The sequence below is a fragment of the Aulonocara stuartgranti genome (assembly GCF_965226115.1).
Source record: "Aulonocara stuartgranti genome assembly, chromosome: 8".
NCBI lineage: Eukaryota > Metazoa > Chordata > Actinopteri > Cichliformes > Cichlidae > Aulonocara > Aulonocara stuartgranti.
The window spans coordinates 8,918,475-8,934,183 of record NC_138959.1 but is presented as its reverse complement, the minus strand read 5'-3'; the positions used below and the strand labels follow the sequence as shown (position 1 = coordinate 8,934,183).

Here is a 15,709-nt window from a genome sequence, read left to right as displayed (position 1 = left end):
TTTGGGGTTTATTTGTCGGTTAATATTTTGTTTTAAATGATTTGTTTTGTTTGTTGTTATTTTGTTAAATTAGTCAGTAAGAGCTGTAGGGCCATTTTGTTTCTATAAATAAAGAGACTGGTATAGGACCAGCATGCATTTGGGGTGGGCCTATGGTTTTTTTACCAGAGCAGGAGAAGCAGTAGGAAGGATCTTGTTATTGCTTGCCAAATGGATAAATAAACCAAAACCAAAACTCTCAACTAAAAGGTTTGGACAATGGACTTCTTTTGCCTGCGTACGAAATATTACCTCAGTGCAGCAGTGGCTTGTGGACTTTAAGTTGTGGGACGTTTGATCATACAAAAGTAAAGGAATTGCCACTACACAAAGTAAAAAACCTTCCCGTGGACAAAGGAATAATCCTTCATTAATGGATATAAGGATTTCAAGGATCACCGTCGAACTCGAATAAAAGGTATTGGATCGTCTGGTGAGTAATCCAGACGGATTTGATGTTGAGGCCTGGATCAACATGTCACTCGTTCATCAAAGCTGGTGAGTGATAATATTGTTTAAGCCGTAAAGGAAAACGGTGAAGCTATTGGAGTTTAAAGACATGATTTCACTACAAAGACTGATGAACTGAGTTTTGACGTACTAAATTGGTGCATAATTGGATCGCTAATTGAAACATGCCAACGCCCTCTGTGGAAATGTTTGTCCGCTGCAAAAGGCAGGCAAATGGATGTCATGTTTGTACTTTAGGCTATGGACTCTCAGTGTGCTGTGCATCTTTATAAAGTTTGAAATAATCCAAGAGGACAATAAAAATGTCGGATATTAAGAGTAAACGAGAGGATGACACTGAGATGCAAGCAGAGAAAAGAAGCGTTAAATTTACGCCAAAAGGTTTGGATTTGTATATAAAGACATGCCAAGAAAAGCGCAGTTCAATGTGTAAGCAAGCATCTAAGTACATGGGGAAAATTTCCGCTTTAATGACCTCACATGAAAACGTTAAGGAAGTGTCTTCTGAATTTGGGAAGTTTATTAAATGCTATCAAGATGCAAACGCTTTGCAAGAATCCTTTTTAAGTTTGCCACTGCCAGAAGATGAAGTGAAAAGGCAAGTTGCACATTTTCAGTCGAAGGTGACAGCATTCTCTGTTTTTATGGACAAAGTAAAGGTTTGGTTGCAGGAGGCGGGCGAGCCGTATACTGAACAAAACAATACTGTTCGCAATGATAAAGCTGTTGAAAGTTTGGATGAAATAAAACCTGAAGACAGTGTCTCTAATATCTCAAGTGTAAAACCACCTTCAAAAACCTTGTCACAGCAAAGTCGAATTTCATCAACATCTTCCGCATGCATTAAAGCTGCGGCTGACAAGGCAGCGCTCATGGAGCGACTCGCTGCATTAAAGAAAAAACATTCTATCGAAGCGCAAGAGGAAAAACTGAGAAAAGAAAAGGAGAAACTGAGAAAAGAAAAGGAGACATTATCCTTGGAAACAGAGCTGGCAGCCACTAATGCAAAGCTTCGTGTCTTAAAAATAAATTCAGTTTGTAGCTCTGAGCATTCTGATGGAATGAACTCTTATTTTGAAAGAGGGCACGTACAAGAAGCGCCTAGTTTAAATCCTTGTGCCGATACATTTGTTCCAACATCAAGAGATTACTCTGGTATAAATTCTGCATCTGAATCACAAGTAATCGTACCTAGACAAAGTCAAACCCAACATCAGGTTGATGATTCAGCTCAAGTGACGCAGCAAACACAGCCTCAGTCTCCTACTTTGACTGGGAACTGCACGAAGGAGATTGTAAATATTATGCAAAAACAAAATGACATCACTACTTTGCTTGTAAAACAAAACTTATCTTCTGTCCTCCCCGCCAGAAACATCCCTGTGTTTGATGGAGACCCTTTACAGTACAGATCATTTATGAATGCCTTTGAAAATGGAGTGGAAGCTAAAACTGATAACTGGAGCGACTGTTTGCATTTTTTAGAGCAGTTCACTAGGGGGCAGCCTAGGGATTTGGTGCATAGTTGTCAGCACTTACCACCTGAGCAGGGCTATTCCACAGCCAAAGATCTTCTTGAAGAACATTTTGGGAACGAAAATAAAATTGCCTCTGCATATATGGAGAGGATTGTGAGTTGGGTACCTATTAAAAGTGAGGATGTGAAAGGTCTACAGTCATTCTCTCTTTTTCTTCAAGGATGTTCGAATCTAACACAGCAAGTTGTTTATATGAAGGAGTTGGATTTGCCCTCAAATATGAGAATGGTTGTTATGAAACTTCCATACAAATTGAGGGAAAAATGGAGAGTTGTTGCCTATGAACTGCAGGAACAAAATGGTTACAGAGCAGTGTTCACTGATCTGGTTGCCTTTATAATAAAACAGGTAAAAGTAGCATCAGATCCAGTGTTTGGCAACATCCAAGACTCACAATCTGGAAGCAGCTTTAAAGCTTCAAGTTCTACCAAGCAAAGGAGAAAAGGAAGTAGTTTTGCCACTAATGTCAGTACAGTGCCAGGAATCAAAGCTCAATCAACTGGAAGCAGAACAACTTCCGCCGTTCTGCATAGTTGTTTGTTTTGTTCACACAGCAACCATTTACTAGAGAATTGTAAGCAGTTTAAAGCTAAAACGCATCAGGATAAGTTGACTTTTATCAAGGAAAGGGGAATTTGTTTTGGTTGTTTAAAAGTTGGTCACACAAGCAAAGACTGTAGGAGTCGTTTGGATTGCGACGTGTGTCACCAAAGGCACCCAGGGGTTCTTCATATAGAGCGAAAGGATCCAGGTGCGTCTTCGGAACAAACTCAACAGAGGACAAACTCTAATGTCAACTTTTCAACTGCAACCACTCAGACATGTGGGTATATTGGGGCTGGTCATGAAGTTGATGCAATTTTTTCTATAGTTCCAGTTCAAGTTAAGAGCCAAAAGAGTAATAAAATTGTGCAAACCTATGCGTTTTTGGATCCTGGAAGTTCAGGTACATTCTGTACAGAAACTTTGGCAAAAAGGCTGAATGTAAAAGGTAAAAAGACCAATATCTTTTTGAGAACAATGAGTCAAGATAAGATTGTTAGTACACAAGTTCTGTCTGGTTTGGAAGTGTCTGGTTTGGAAGCAAATGATTTCATGCCATTGCCAGATGTTTTGACTCAAAAGACTATGCCAGTTTCTACAGTTAATATTCCCCAGCAAAGCGACATCGATCAGTGGCCTCATCTTAAACCTGTTAAACTGTACAACGTTAATGCAGATGTGGAGCTACTGATAGGCACTGATGCTTCCAATGTTTTGGAGCCATGGAAGGTGATAAACAGTGTGGGAGGTGGACCTTATGCTGTAAAAACAAAAGTTGGCTGGGTCATAAATGGTCCCCTGCGCACTGGAAGTAACAGTGGAAATAAAACCAACTGCACTGCTGTAACAGCCAATAGGATTTCCGTTGAGCGTCTTGAAGACATGTTGATTAAACAGTACAATCATGATTTTAATGAAAGATCATCAGAGGAGCAGACTGAAATGTCTAGAGAAGATCTGTGTTTCATGGATATTGTTAGTAGTTCAATAAAGCTTATTGGAAATCATTATCACATTGATTTGCCTTTCAGGAGAGAAGGTTCCAGTTTGCCAAATAACCTCTGTGTCGCGGAGCAGCGTCTCCAGAGTCTCAGACGGAGATTTGAAAAGGATACTCATTATAAGGATGAATACACTAAATGTGTAAACAACATGCTTGAACGAGGATATGCCGAGTTTGTGCCTGTAGATGAGTTGCACAAAGATGATGGAAAGGTGTGGTACATCCCTCATCATGGAGTGTATCATCCCACAAAGGGCAAATTAAGAGTTGTATTTGACTGTGGAACAACTTATAAAGGAGCATCATTGAACAGTCAGCTTCTACAGGGACCTGATCTCACAAACTCGCTGGTTGGGGTTCTGATCAGATTTAGACAAGAGCCTGTTGCATTAATGGCGGACATTGATTCCATGTTTCACCAAGTGCACGTCTCAGAAAAACATGTCAACTTTCTCCGTTTCCTGTGGTGGCAACACTTCAAGGTCTGCACAGGAATGCAGGATGAAAGTGCATTTGTTTGGAGCTGTATCTTCGCCAAGTTGTGCAAATTATGCTCTACAGAGAACTGCAGATGATAATGCACAACAGTTTCCAGCTGAAGTGGTTGATACAGTCAAAAGAAACTTTTATGTGGATGATTGTTTGAAATCTGTTGCTTCAGAAGAGGAGGCAGTGCACATGGTGAAGAGGCTGACAGATATCTGCGCTAAAGGAGGATTTAAGCTTTCAAAATGGATCAGCAACAGTCGCACAGTGCTCATGTCAATCCCAGAGGAAAGAAGAGCAAAGGAAATTAAGGATCTGGATTTGGACACAGATCAACTTCCAGTTGAGAGAGCACTGGGTTTACAGTGGTGCATAGCAACAGACAAGTTCCAGTTCAGAACCTCCCTGCAGGACCGTCCAACAACCAGAAGGGGAATTTTGTCTGTGGTCAGCTCACTGTATGATCCTTTGGGAATCTTGTCTCCCTTCAGTATGCCAGCTAAACTGTTGCTACAAGAGCTTTGCCGACAAAATTTGAAGTGGGATGAAGTTATTCCCCACTCTCTTTCCCAGCGGTGGCGTGATTGGCTGGAGGATCTCCAGCTGATTTCAAAGTTTAAAGTGGAACGTTGCATTAAACCAAATTGCTTTGGAAGACCAGATAGGGCACAACTTCATCATTTTTCTGATGCAAGTCAAGATGGGTATGGAACGGTGTCATATTTAAAGTTGGAAAAGAATAACGTCACGCATGTTGCTTTTATCCTGGGAAAGGCTAGAGTTGCTCCTCTCAAGCAAACTACAATTCCCAGGTTGGAATTGACGGCTGCAGTTCTTGCAGTTCGGGTGGACAGGCTTCTGCAAAAGGAGCTGCAAGGTTGGAAAAATCAGTTTTTTGGACTGATAGCACAACAGTACTGAAATACATCTCCAATGAAACCAGAAGATTCAATACTTTTGTTGCAAACAGAATTGCTGTTATTCGGGAAGCAACAGATGTGAATCAGTGGAGATACGTTTCTTCTAAGGAGAATCCTGCAGATGACGCATCCAGAGGTATGAGAGCTGGGGATCTCCTCAAATGTAGGAGATGGATAAAAGGGCCAGAATTTCTCTATGAGTCAGAAAAGGAATGGCCTAAACTGGATGTGGAGTACAGTGTAATTTCTGCAGATGACCCAGAGGTCAAAAGGGACCTGACAATGAATGCCATTGTGAGAGAATTACAAAATCCTACCAGCTATTTTATCCTCTACTTCTCGTCTTGGGCAAAACTTAAAATCTCTGTAGCCTGGCTTTTAAAGATGAAAGAGGTCTTGGTGTTGTTGGCACAGAAGAGGAAAGAGTTGCTTGCTGCAGGTTTGAATAAGAATGATCCGGAAGGTCAGAAAGAAGTGGAGATAAGAATGGAAAGATTTAAGACCACTTTGAAGAAAGGAAATCTCACTCCAGAAGACTTGGCTAAGGCAGAACAAGCTATTCTTCAATATGCACAACAACAGAAATTTACGACTGAAATGGCTTTAATCCGCAATGGCCTCAAAGGAGTCTCTAAGGGAAATTGGCTCTACAAACTTGATCCAGTGTTGGATGCAGGAATCCTCAGAGTGGGTGGCCGATTGAATAAAGCAGCCATGCCTATGGAATTAAAGCATCCTGTAATTTTGACAAAAGATATGCATGTGTCAACACTGATTTTACGCCATATCCATCAAAGGTTGGGACATGCAGGAAGAGCACACATGCTGTCAAAACTAAGACAAAATTACTGGATACTAAATGCAAATTCTGCTGCCAGGAAAATCATCTCTCGTTGTGTCACGTGTAGACGCAACAGAGGAAAGTTTGTTGAACAAAAGATGGCGGATCTGCCTGAAGAGAGAGTCCTGCCAGACATAGCTCCATTCACAAATGTTGGAGTGGACTATTTTGGACCTATAAGTGTTAAAAGAGGACGAAGTCTCCTTAAAAGGTATGGAGTTCTTTTTACCTGTTTCACCAGTTGTGCAGTACATCTGGAGATTGCATGTACACTTGATACAGACTCTTGTATAAATGCTGTGAGGAGGTTCATCTGTAGACGAGGCCCAGTTACGACCATCAGATCTGATAATGCTACAAATTTTGTTGGGGCGAATCGAGAGTTGAAAGAAAGTTTGACTGAGCTGGACCATGCCAAAATTCAAAAGGCTTTTGTTCAGGATGGCATGAAATGGAACTTCAACATTCCAGCAGCCTCTCACCAAGGTGGTGTGTGGGAGCGTCTCATTCGTTCAATAAAGAATATTTTAGCCTCAGTTCTTAAGGAGCAAGTTCTGGATGATGAAGGACTCCACACAGTCTTCTGTGAGGTTGAAGCTATAATGAACGACAGACCCATTACTAAAGTTTCAGATGACTCAAATGATCTTGAAGCACTGGCACCCAATCACTTGTTGTTGCTGAAAAATAAACCAGTTTTTCCACCAGGACTGTTTCATCCAAGTGATTTGCATGTCAGGAAAAGGTGGAAACAGGTACAGTACATGGCAGAGTTGTTCTGGAAGAGATGGCTTTCTGAGTACCTACCTTTGATGCAAGAAAGACAAAAATGGATGAGGACTAAAAGATGTCTTATACCTGGAGATGTTGTTTTAATTGCAGACGCTACAGCTCCAAGAGGATCATGGATGATGGCGAAAGTCTTAAATGTAAACCAGGATGCAAAAGGCTTGGTGCGTTCTGTGAGACTACAAACAAGGACCAGTGTTTTGGAAAGGCCAGTGACAAAACTTATTTTGCTACTGGAAGCCTCATCGTGAAGAAAATCCTCAATGAAAATTAAGGATTTGTTTAAGGGAATAGCTCCTCCTTTTGGGACTTTAAAGTAATTGTGATTGTATGCACAATTAGGGGCCGGAGTGTTGGAGCTATTTGTTCTTTATTTTTGTTTTTGTTCTTATTTTTGAAATTAGTTAAAGTTTGTTGTTAGTTTACTTATATTTTGGGGTTTATTTGTCGGTTAATATTTTGTTTTAAATGATTTGTTTTGTTTGTTGTTATTTTGTTAAATTAGTCAGTAAGAGCTGTAGGGCCATTTTGTTTCTATAAATAAAGAGACTGGTATAGGACCAGCATGCATTTGGGGTGGGCCTATGGTTTTTTTTTTTTTTTTTTTACCAGAGCAGGAGAAGCAGTAGGAAGGATCTTGTTATTGCTTGCCAAATGGATAAATAAACCAAAACCAAAACTCTCAACTAAAAGGTTTGGACAATGGACTTCTTTTGCCTGCGTACGAAATATTACCTCAGTGCAGCAGTGGCTTGTGGACTTTAAGTTGTGGGACGTTTGATCATACAAAAGTAAAGGAATTGCCACTACAACCACCTTTTACTTGTAGTAAAATAGTGAAGGATGCGATACAAAGTTGTTCTGATGATTTGAATCCTGAAGGGAGCAGTTCTTTTTTTTTTTTTTTATTTGAATTGCAAAAAGGAATGTGATCGAGGGGATTTCAGGCTTCTAAAACGTTGGCTGAGGCTTTCAGTATTCGACAGTGCTATTGTTGTTTGCACATTTTATTTGAATTTACTTGAATATCTGAATAAGAAATGAAAAAGTGCTTTGAAGGGAAAACGCTATCAAAAAACTGAAAGCAAAAATTAAGGATTTACTGGGATATAATGGGAATGGAAATAGTAACAAACTGTAGGAGACTCAGAAAAAGAAGGGAACACACAATAATGTGGGGCAACTCAACACAAGACTGAAACAATAAATACAAAAGATGTCTTGCCCTTTTCACTTTTTTCCCTTTTTACGTAAATGGCCTCCTTGACTCCCCACTCAAACCAGCATTGCTCCCTGTGTGTATCCTCATCATTGACAGTGTCCACTAGCGTGTAGGTGTGAATAGACTGCGGAGTCCTGGCCTGACGAGTTAGCTTTTCCGTGTTGTCCCATCTGCTTAGCCAGGTCGGGTTCCCCGACGTATAAATCATGACAATCCTCCTGGCACCTAACAACGTAATCTATGTTACTCTGTTTGTGTCGAGGAACCCGATCCTTGGGGTGGGCCAATTTTTTGCGCAGTGCATTTTGAGGTTTGTAATCCAAAGAGTTTAAAGAGAATATGTCTCAACTGCTGCAATACTCCTGACACGTAAGAGATCACTAAGGGTTTTCGCTCAGTCAGCGGTTGTCTTTCTCTCCTGGATTGGCTGAAGTTTTCATTAGGCGCCTTCCCAGCTTTAACAAATGTCCAGCTGGGATAATCACGATATGTTCTTCTGCTTTCCTGGCCACTGTAACTGTGGGGATGGTGTTCGCTCCATGTTGTAGTGTCCTGATGACACCCAATTTGTGCTCCAGTGGATGATGAGAGTCAAACCTTAAATACTGATCCATACGTGTTTGTTTACAGTATCATCAACTTTTCTTTGCATATGAGTATGCATGTACTCTAAAGAGTGCTAAAGTCTTCTCCATTAAACTTTTTGATTTTTTGCCCTGTTTTAATCTTATTTATTGATCTTTTTTGTATTTTCTTTATCACTGAGGGCACCACTGAAATTTTTGTTACGTTCTTGTAACATAATGACAATAAATAATCTAAACCTTGAGACAATTTAGTTACAGTTTAGAGTTATAAACCTTGGAGGAGTCCTTTTACCTTCAGCTAAAAGCAATCAGGTTGTCTCATAATATAAAAAATAACCTACAGACATACACTTCTTTTTCTTTTCTTTTTTTCAAAAAGTCCCATGGAATAAACCTTTAGGCTGACAAGATGTTTCAATGTCTTTAATTTAAAGATTTCTGCTTGTGATGTTGTTATATACTGGACTGAGGACCCCTTTAGGATTGGCAAAACATCCCAAACAAATCAGATCACCTTCATTCTATCCATCCATCCATCCATCTATCTTCCACTTATCCAGTTGAGGGTCACAGGGGGGCTGGATCTTAGTCCCTGGCGATATGGTGGATTTGAACACAGGACTTTCTTAGGCTAACCACTGCACCAACGTGCTGCCTGAAACAAGCTTTGAATATCAACAGAGCAGTGGGAACTCAGTGTTGCTTCGGGTTTTCTGTCTTTGTTTCTGGCTCCGTTCTTTGAAACAGCTTTATTATTTTTCTTTTGTGAAAGTTTTTCCATGTATTCTTCTCCAAAATGTAGTCATGGTTGGCATAGAAAATTACATTACTTTTAATGTACTTCTCAAAATAGTAGTTGGAGTATTTCATGTATTCATCAGTCATGAACCCATATGCATCCACCTGAGGATACAGAAAGAGAGAAAGAAAAAAAATATTTTAGTACAGCACTTTTCAAAACATATTTTGCAGAATACCTTAATACAGGATCAATCTGGATCATGCACAGCACAAATCTACAGCAGAATGTCTATATATACATACATGCAGTCAACATTAAAAACATTAAAAAATATCAGAAATGTATGTGTGTGTGTGTGTGTGTATGTATGTATGTATGTATGTATGTATGTATGTGTGTGTGTATATATATATATATATATATATATATATATATATATATATATATATATATATATATATATATATATATATATATATATATATATATATATATATATATATATCGACCAATAACCTGCCTCAGTACTACATGGAAGCTCCTGTCAGGCATCATATCGGCTAAGATGAACAGGCACATGGGTCAATACATGAGCGGGACACAGAAAGGAATTGGCAAGAATACCAGAGGTGCAAAACACCAGCTACTGGTAGACAGAACAATCAGCCGAGACTGCAAGACCAGACTGACCAACCTGTGCACTGCCTGGATTGATTACAAGAAGGCCTATGACTCAATGCCCCACAGCTGGATACTGGAATGCCTAGAATTGTACAAGATCAATGGGACCCTAAGAGCCTTCATCAGGAACTCAATGGGGATGTGGCGTACAACACTAGAGGCCAACGCCAAGCCCATAGCACAAGTTACCATCAAGTGCGGGATCTACCAAGGAGATGCTCTGTCCCCACTGCTGTTCTGCATAGGCCTGAACCCCCTCAGTGAGATCATTAACAAGACTGGCTACGGATACCGACTACGGAACGGAGCAGTTGTCAGCCACCTCCTGTACATGGATGACATCAAGCTGTATGCCAAGAGTGAACGAGACATCGATTCACTGATCCACACTACCAGGCTATACAGCAATGACATTGGAATGTCGTTCGGACTGGAGAAGTGTAGTCGGATGGTAACAAAGAGAGGGAAGGTAGTCAGAACTGAGGGGATTGAACTACCAGAAGGCAACATTGCAGACATAGAGGACAGTTACAAGTACCTGGGGATCCCGCAGGCAAATGGGAACCATGAAGAGGCCGCTAGAAAGGCTGCAACCACCAAGTACCTGCAGAGGGTCAGGCAAGTCCTGAGGAGTCAGCTGAATGGTAAGAACAAGATCCGGGCCATCAACACGTACGCCCTGCCCGTGATCAGGTACCCTGCTGGGGTAATAGGCTGGCCAAAGGAGGAGATAGAAGCCACTGACATAAAGACAAGAAAGCTCCTGACCATGCATGGAGGGTTTCACCCCAAGTCCAGCACCCTGAGGCTGTACGCTAAGCGGAAGGAAGGGGGCCGGGGACTGGTGAGTGTCAGCACCATAGTCCAGGATGAGACAAGGAACATCCAAGAATACATTGGGAAGATGGCCCCAACTGACCGAGTGCTCAGTGAATACCTCAGGCAGCAGAAACCCAAGAAAGAGGAGGGAGACGAGGAACCATCATGGAAGGACAGGCCCCTGCACGGTATGTACCACCGGCAGATAGAGGAGGTGGCTGATATCCAGAAATCCTACCAGTGGCTGGACAAAGCTGGACTGAAAGACAGCACAGAGGCACTAATCATGGCAGCACAAGAACAAGCTCTGAGTACAAGATCCATAGAGGCTGGGGTCTATCACACCAGGCAAGACCCCAGGTGCAGGCTGTGTAAAGATGCCCCAGAGACAATCCAGCACATAACAGCAGGGTGCAAGATGCTAGCAGGCAAGGCATACATGGAACGCCATAACCAAGTGGCCGGCATAGTGTACAGGAACATCTGTGCCGAGTATAACCTAGAAGTCCCGAGGTCAAAATGGGAGATGCCCCCAAGGGTGGTGGAGAATGACCGAGCTAAGATCCTGTGGGACTTCCAGATACAGACGGACAAAATGGTGGTGGCTAACCAACCGGACATAGTGGTGGTAGACAAACAGAAGAAGACGGCCGTAGTGATCGATGTAGCGGTTCCGAATGACAGCAATATCAGGAAGAAGGAACACGAGAAGCTGGAGAAATACCAAGGGCTCAGAGAAGAGCTCGAGAGGATGTGGAGGGTGAAGGTAACGGTGGTCCCCGTGGTCCCCCCTGCTTCTCTCAATGACTATCGCCCTGTAGCCCTCACCTCAGTAGTGATGAAGTGCTTTGAACGCCTGGTCAGAGACTTCATCATTTCTTCACTACCAGACACACTGGACCCACTACAGTTCGCTTACCGTCCAAATCGTTCCACAGACGATGCCATCTCTCATCTCCTCCACACATCACTCACTCACTTGGACACTAGAAGGGGGAATTATGTTAAAATGCTCTTCATAGACTACAGCTCTGCATTTAACACCATAATTCCCTCCACACTCACCACCAAGCTGGAGCATCTGGGACTCAGCTCATCTATGTGTCAGTGGATCTCCAACTTCCTAACTGGCAGACCACAGGCAGTGAGGGTGGGCGGACATGTCTCAGCCTCCACCACTCTCAGCACTGGAGCCCCCCAGGGGTGTGTTCTGAGCCCCCTGCTGTACTCTTTGTACACATATGACTGTGTGGCCACTACCAGCTCCACCACCATCATCAAGTTTGCTGACGACACCGTCGTGGTGGGCCTGATCTCTGATAACAACGAGACGGCCTACCTGAAGGAGATTAGGAATCTGGAGAACTGGTGCCAGAGGAACAACCTCCTTCTAAACGTCAGTAAGACAAAGGAGCTGATAGTGGACTTCAGCACTAAGCAGGAGAGGAACTACCAGACCCCCGTCATCAACGAGTGCCCAGTGGAGAGAGTGGACAGCTTCAAATACCTCGGAGTTCACATCACGCAGGACCTGTCATGGTCCTGTCACATCAACACTGTGGTGAAAAAGGCCCGACAGCGTCTCTACCACCTGAGACGCTTGAGAGACTTCCAACTGCCCTCCAAGGTGCTCAGGAACTTTTACTCGTGCACCATAGAGAGCATCCTGGCGGGAAACATCTTAACCTGGTTCGGGAACAGCACCATGCAGGACAGACGAGCTCTAGAGAGGGTTGTGCGGTCAGCTGAGCGCACCATCCGCTCCGAGCTCCCTGACCTGCACTCAATCTACAGCAGGCGGTGCTGGACCAAGGCCAGGAAGATCGTGAAGGACCTCAGCCATCCCAACAACAGACTGTTCTCTCTGCTGAGGTCAGGAAAGCGATTCCGCTCCCTGAAGACCAACACAGAGAGACTGAGGAGGAGCTTCTTCCCGCAGGCGATACGGTCTCTCAATCACACCACCACACAGTACTGACCCACACATACAGTTCTTACACACACACTGGACTTTCTGGACTTTGGTTTTGCACAACACTGGTCACTATATTCTTCATTTCCGGTTAATACTTGTACAGCTGCTGTTATTGTGTATATATTTATTTATATTTAGATTTCTTCATACATTCTTATATAGTTCTATATTGTGTATTTTGTTGTACAGTTATTTTATTTTCAACTTTAATTTATATATTTTATCTTATTCTTCCCAGTTAAATTTACCCTTCATTCTAATTTGTGTTGTACAGTTATTTCATTTTTAACCTTAATTTATATTTTATTCCTTCCTAGTTAAATTTACCCTTTTTAATTTTTCATATTTATTTCCTATCTTATTCATAGCCTTTTCCTTTTTTGTTTTCTTTAGGTCACGAGCAGTTGTCCAAGCATTTCACTACATATCGTACTGTGTATGACTGTGTACGTGACAAATAAAAATTTGAATTTGAATTTGAATTTTAATCGGAGCACTAGGTGCGGTGACTCCCAAGCTAGGCGAGTGGCTCCAGCAGATCCCGGGAATAACATCGGAGATCTCTGTCCAGAAGAGCGCAGTCCTGGGAACAGCTAAGATACTGCGTAGGACCCTCAAGCTCCCAGGCCTCTGGTAGAGGACCCGAGCTTGAAGGATAAACCGCCCGCAGGGGCGTGCTGGGTGTTTTTATATATATATATATATATATATATATATATATATATATATATATATATATATATATATATATATATATATATATATATATATATATATATATATATATATATATATATATATATATAGATATATATATATATATAGATATATATAGATATAGATCTATAGATATAGATATATATATATAGATCTATAGATATATATATATATAGATCTATCTATCTATAGATCTATCTATAGGGACTAAGATCATGCTCCCCTGTGACCCTCAAAAGCTAAAGGGTTGTTAACTAATTCTAGTGCCAAGTAAAAACCACAATGATTAGTGGTCATTAAAACTGATGATTTTCTCATAAATCACAACACTTGGGTGGGTCCTGGGTCGTGTGACCCAGTGTTTCAAGTTTCATGGTATTTGGTTTTTCATTGTTTATGTTTTGGTTCATTTCAAGTTTTCAAGGTTTTCATGATTTTTGTTCTGGGCTTGTTTCCGTTTTTGCTCCAGTTCAAAATCATGTTCATAGTTGCTATAGTCATTTCTGGTTTCCCATTTTAGGTCCTAGTTTAGCTTTTGCCACTGTCCTTGCTGCCTAGTTTTGCTTTTATGTAATCAACCATAATAAAGGCTTGCTTTTGTTTTTTGAAGGTCAAGGTCAAATTATATATAGCACATTTTCAGACAGACGATGTTGCACAAAGTGCTTAACAATATAAAAATGCCATTAAAAAAGAAACAATGTAAAACAATAATAACAATATAAAACAATTATAGGACAATAAAAGAATGAAAACAATAACTAAGACTGTCAAATAAGACCAAAGTCCTTGGGTTATAGTGTGTTAAAAGCCAGGGCATAAAAATATGTTCCGTTGTCCACAGTGTCTGCTTTTGGATCTCCTTCTCTAATCTCCAAGCAAACCGTGACAGACATACTTCTCTCTCCTGGATAAACTGCCTTTATAGGTTTAGATGCATTGTTAGGACGCATTGTCATCGGCAGTACTAACCCTAGCCCAAATTTTGATATCAGATAGATATCAAAATTTGCTGTATCACACAGAACTGCCTTTTGAGGTGGTTTGAGCATTTGATTCGGATGCCTGCTTCACACTTCCTAGATTACGTAGTTTGGGCATTGAAAGAGGACCCAGGGCAACTTCAAGATACGTTTAACAGATTACATGTCCCGCCTGGCTTTGGGGTCCCTTGATGTCTCCTCTAATCTCCAATGAGCTGCAGGAAGTGGCTGGGGTGGGGGGAAGTATGAGGATCTCTGCTCAGACTGCTGTCCGGAATAAGATGAGCAGCAAAAAAAAAATGGACGGACAGATGAGCTTGGATGAAAACAATGCAATGCTTTCTGCTATGCAAACAGAGTAGCGTTTGTACTGATATGTTTAAAATATGTGATGTTCAGTTTTAACCAATTTGCAAAATTGTGTTAAATAATTTCTTTTAATGAAAGAGCTGCTCTGGGGTTCAGTGCCTGTCAGTATCTGTATTGTGTGCTTTGAAATCTGTGACTCTCACAATGAAATGTAAAGGTGATAGTAACTCACTGTATCACATGTGTGCAAAGCCAGGAAGAGAGTGAACGCTCCGTTGGTTGGTCTGACTAATGGCCAGAATGTTTCATTCAGATTAGGTGACTTTAGGAACCTGCGGATAAAAAAAGCTTCAATGGAAAATGAACAGAAAACAAACCAAACATATAAAAAGAAGAAGAAAAAAAATACTGACAAGTAAGGAAACACTGCATCCTTCACACTGACCTTTAAGTTAAAATAGCTTCAGGAAAGGCTGTAAATGATTGTTGGCTGTAAATGATCAAATATCTGATTGTTGGATTTATAAGAATTAAATGATTTTGAGTTCAATCACCAAAAATAATATTTTATGGTGATTGCGTGGCCCAGATATCTTACATTTTTTTAATTAGTTATTTCATAATTTACTGGCTTGGAAAAAATTTCTGCTTTCCATGAATGATAAAAATAATTATTTTTTGCTTCCTAATGTCATTTTACCCATTTTGGCAATTCGACATTACCTTTAAATGTAAGCATCTTATTTGTCATTATTATATTTAAATAGGATAAAATCTGGTATTTTAATGCTGGGTTTTTTTGGGTTTTTTTTTTTCAGTTTTTGGTGTGTGTGTGTGTGTGTGTGTGTGTGTGTGTGTGTGTGTGGTTTTTTTTAAATCTAATTATTTATTTTTACCTCCGATAACAACTGACCTGTTCCTCACGTATCGGAGGAAGTCCTGGTGTAGAACGTAGAAGCGGCTCTCATTGTACTGCCCTGAATAGTAGTCCCTTGGCCTGGTGAGGTTAAAACACAAAAGACAGGAGGGATAATTTATATTATT

The 15,709-nt window shown here is 41.0% G+C and overlaps 1 pseudogene across 1 annotated transcript in view; it reads right to left on the bottom strand.

The window, feature by feature from the left end:
* Positions 1 to 8,887: 8,887 nt before the first annotated feature.
* Positions 8,888 to 15,709, bottom strand: part of LOC309713095 (alpha-N-acetylgalactosaminide alpha-2,6-sialyltransferase 1-like) — a 20,507-nt pseudogene continuing 13,685 nt past the window's right edge. The window contains exons 9-11 of the transcript XR_014280674.1: positions 15,579 to 15,662; positions 14,898 to 14,997; positions 8,888 to 9,342 (exon numbers count right to left, since the gene is read on the bottom strand). The product of XR_014280674.1 is annotated as an alpha-N-acetylgalactosaminide alpha-2,6-sialyltransferase 1-like (transcript). The remainder of the gene's footprint in view (positions 9,343 to 14,897; positions 14,998 to 15,578; positions 15,663 to 15,709) is intronic.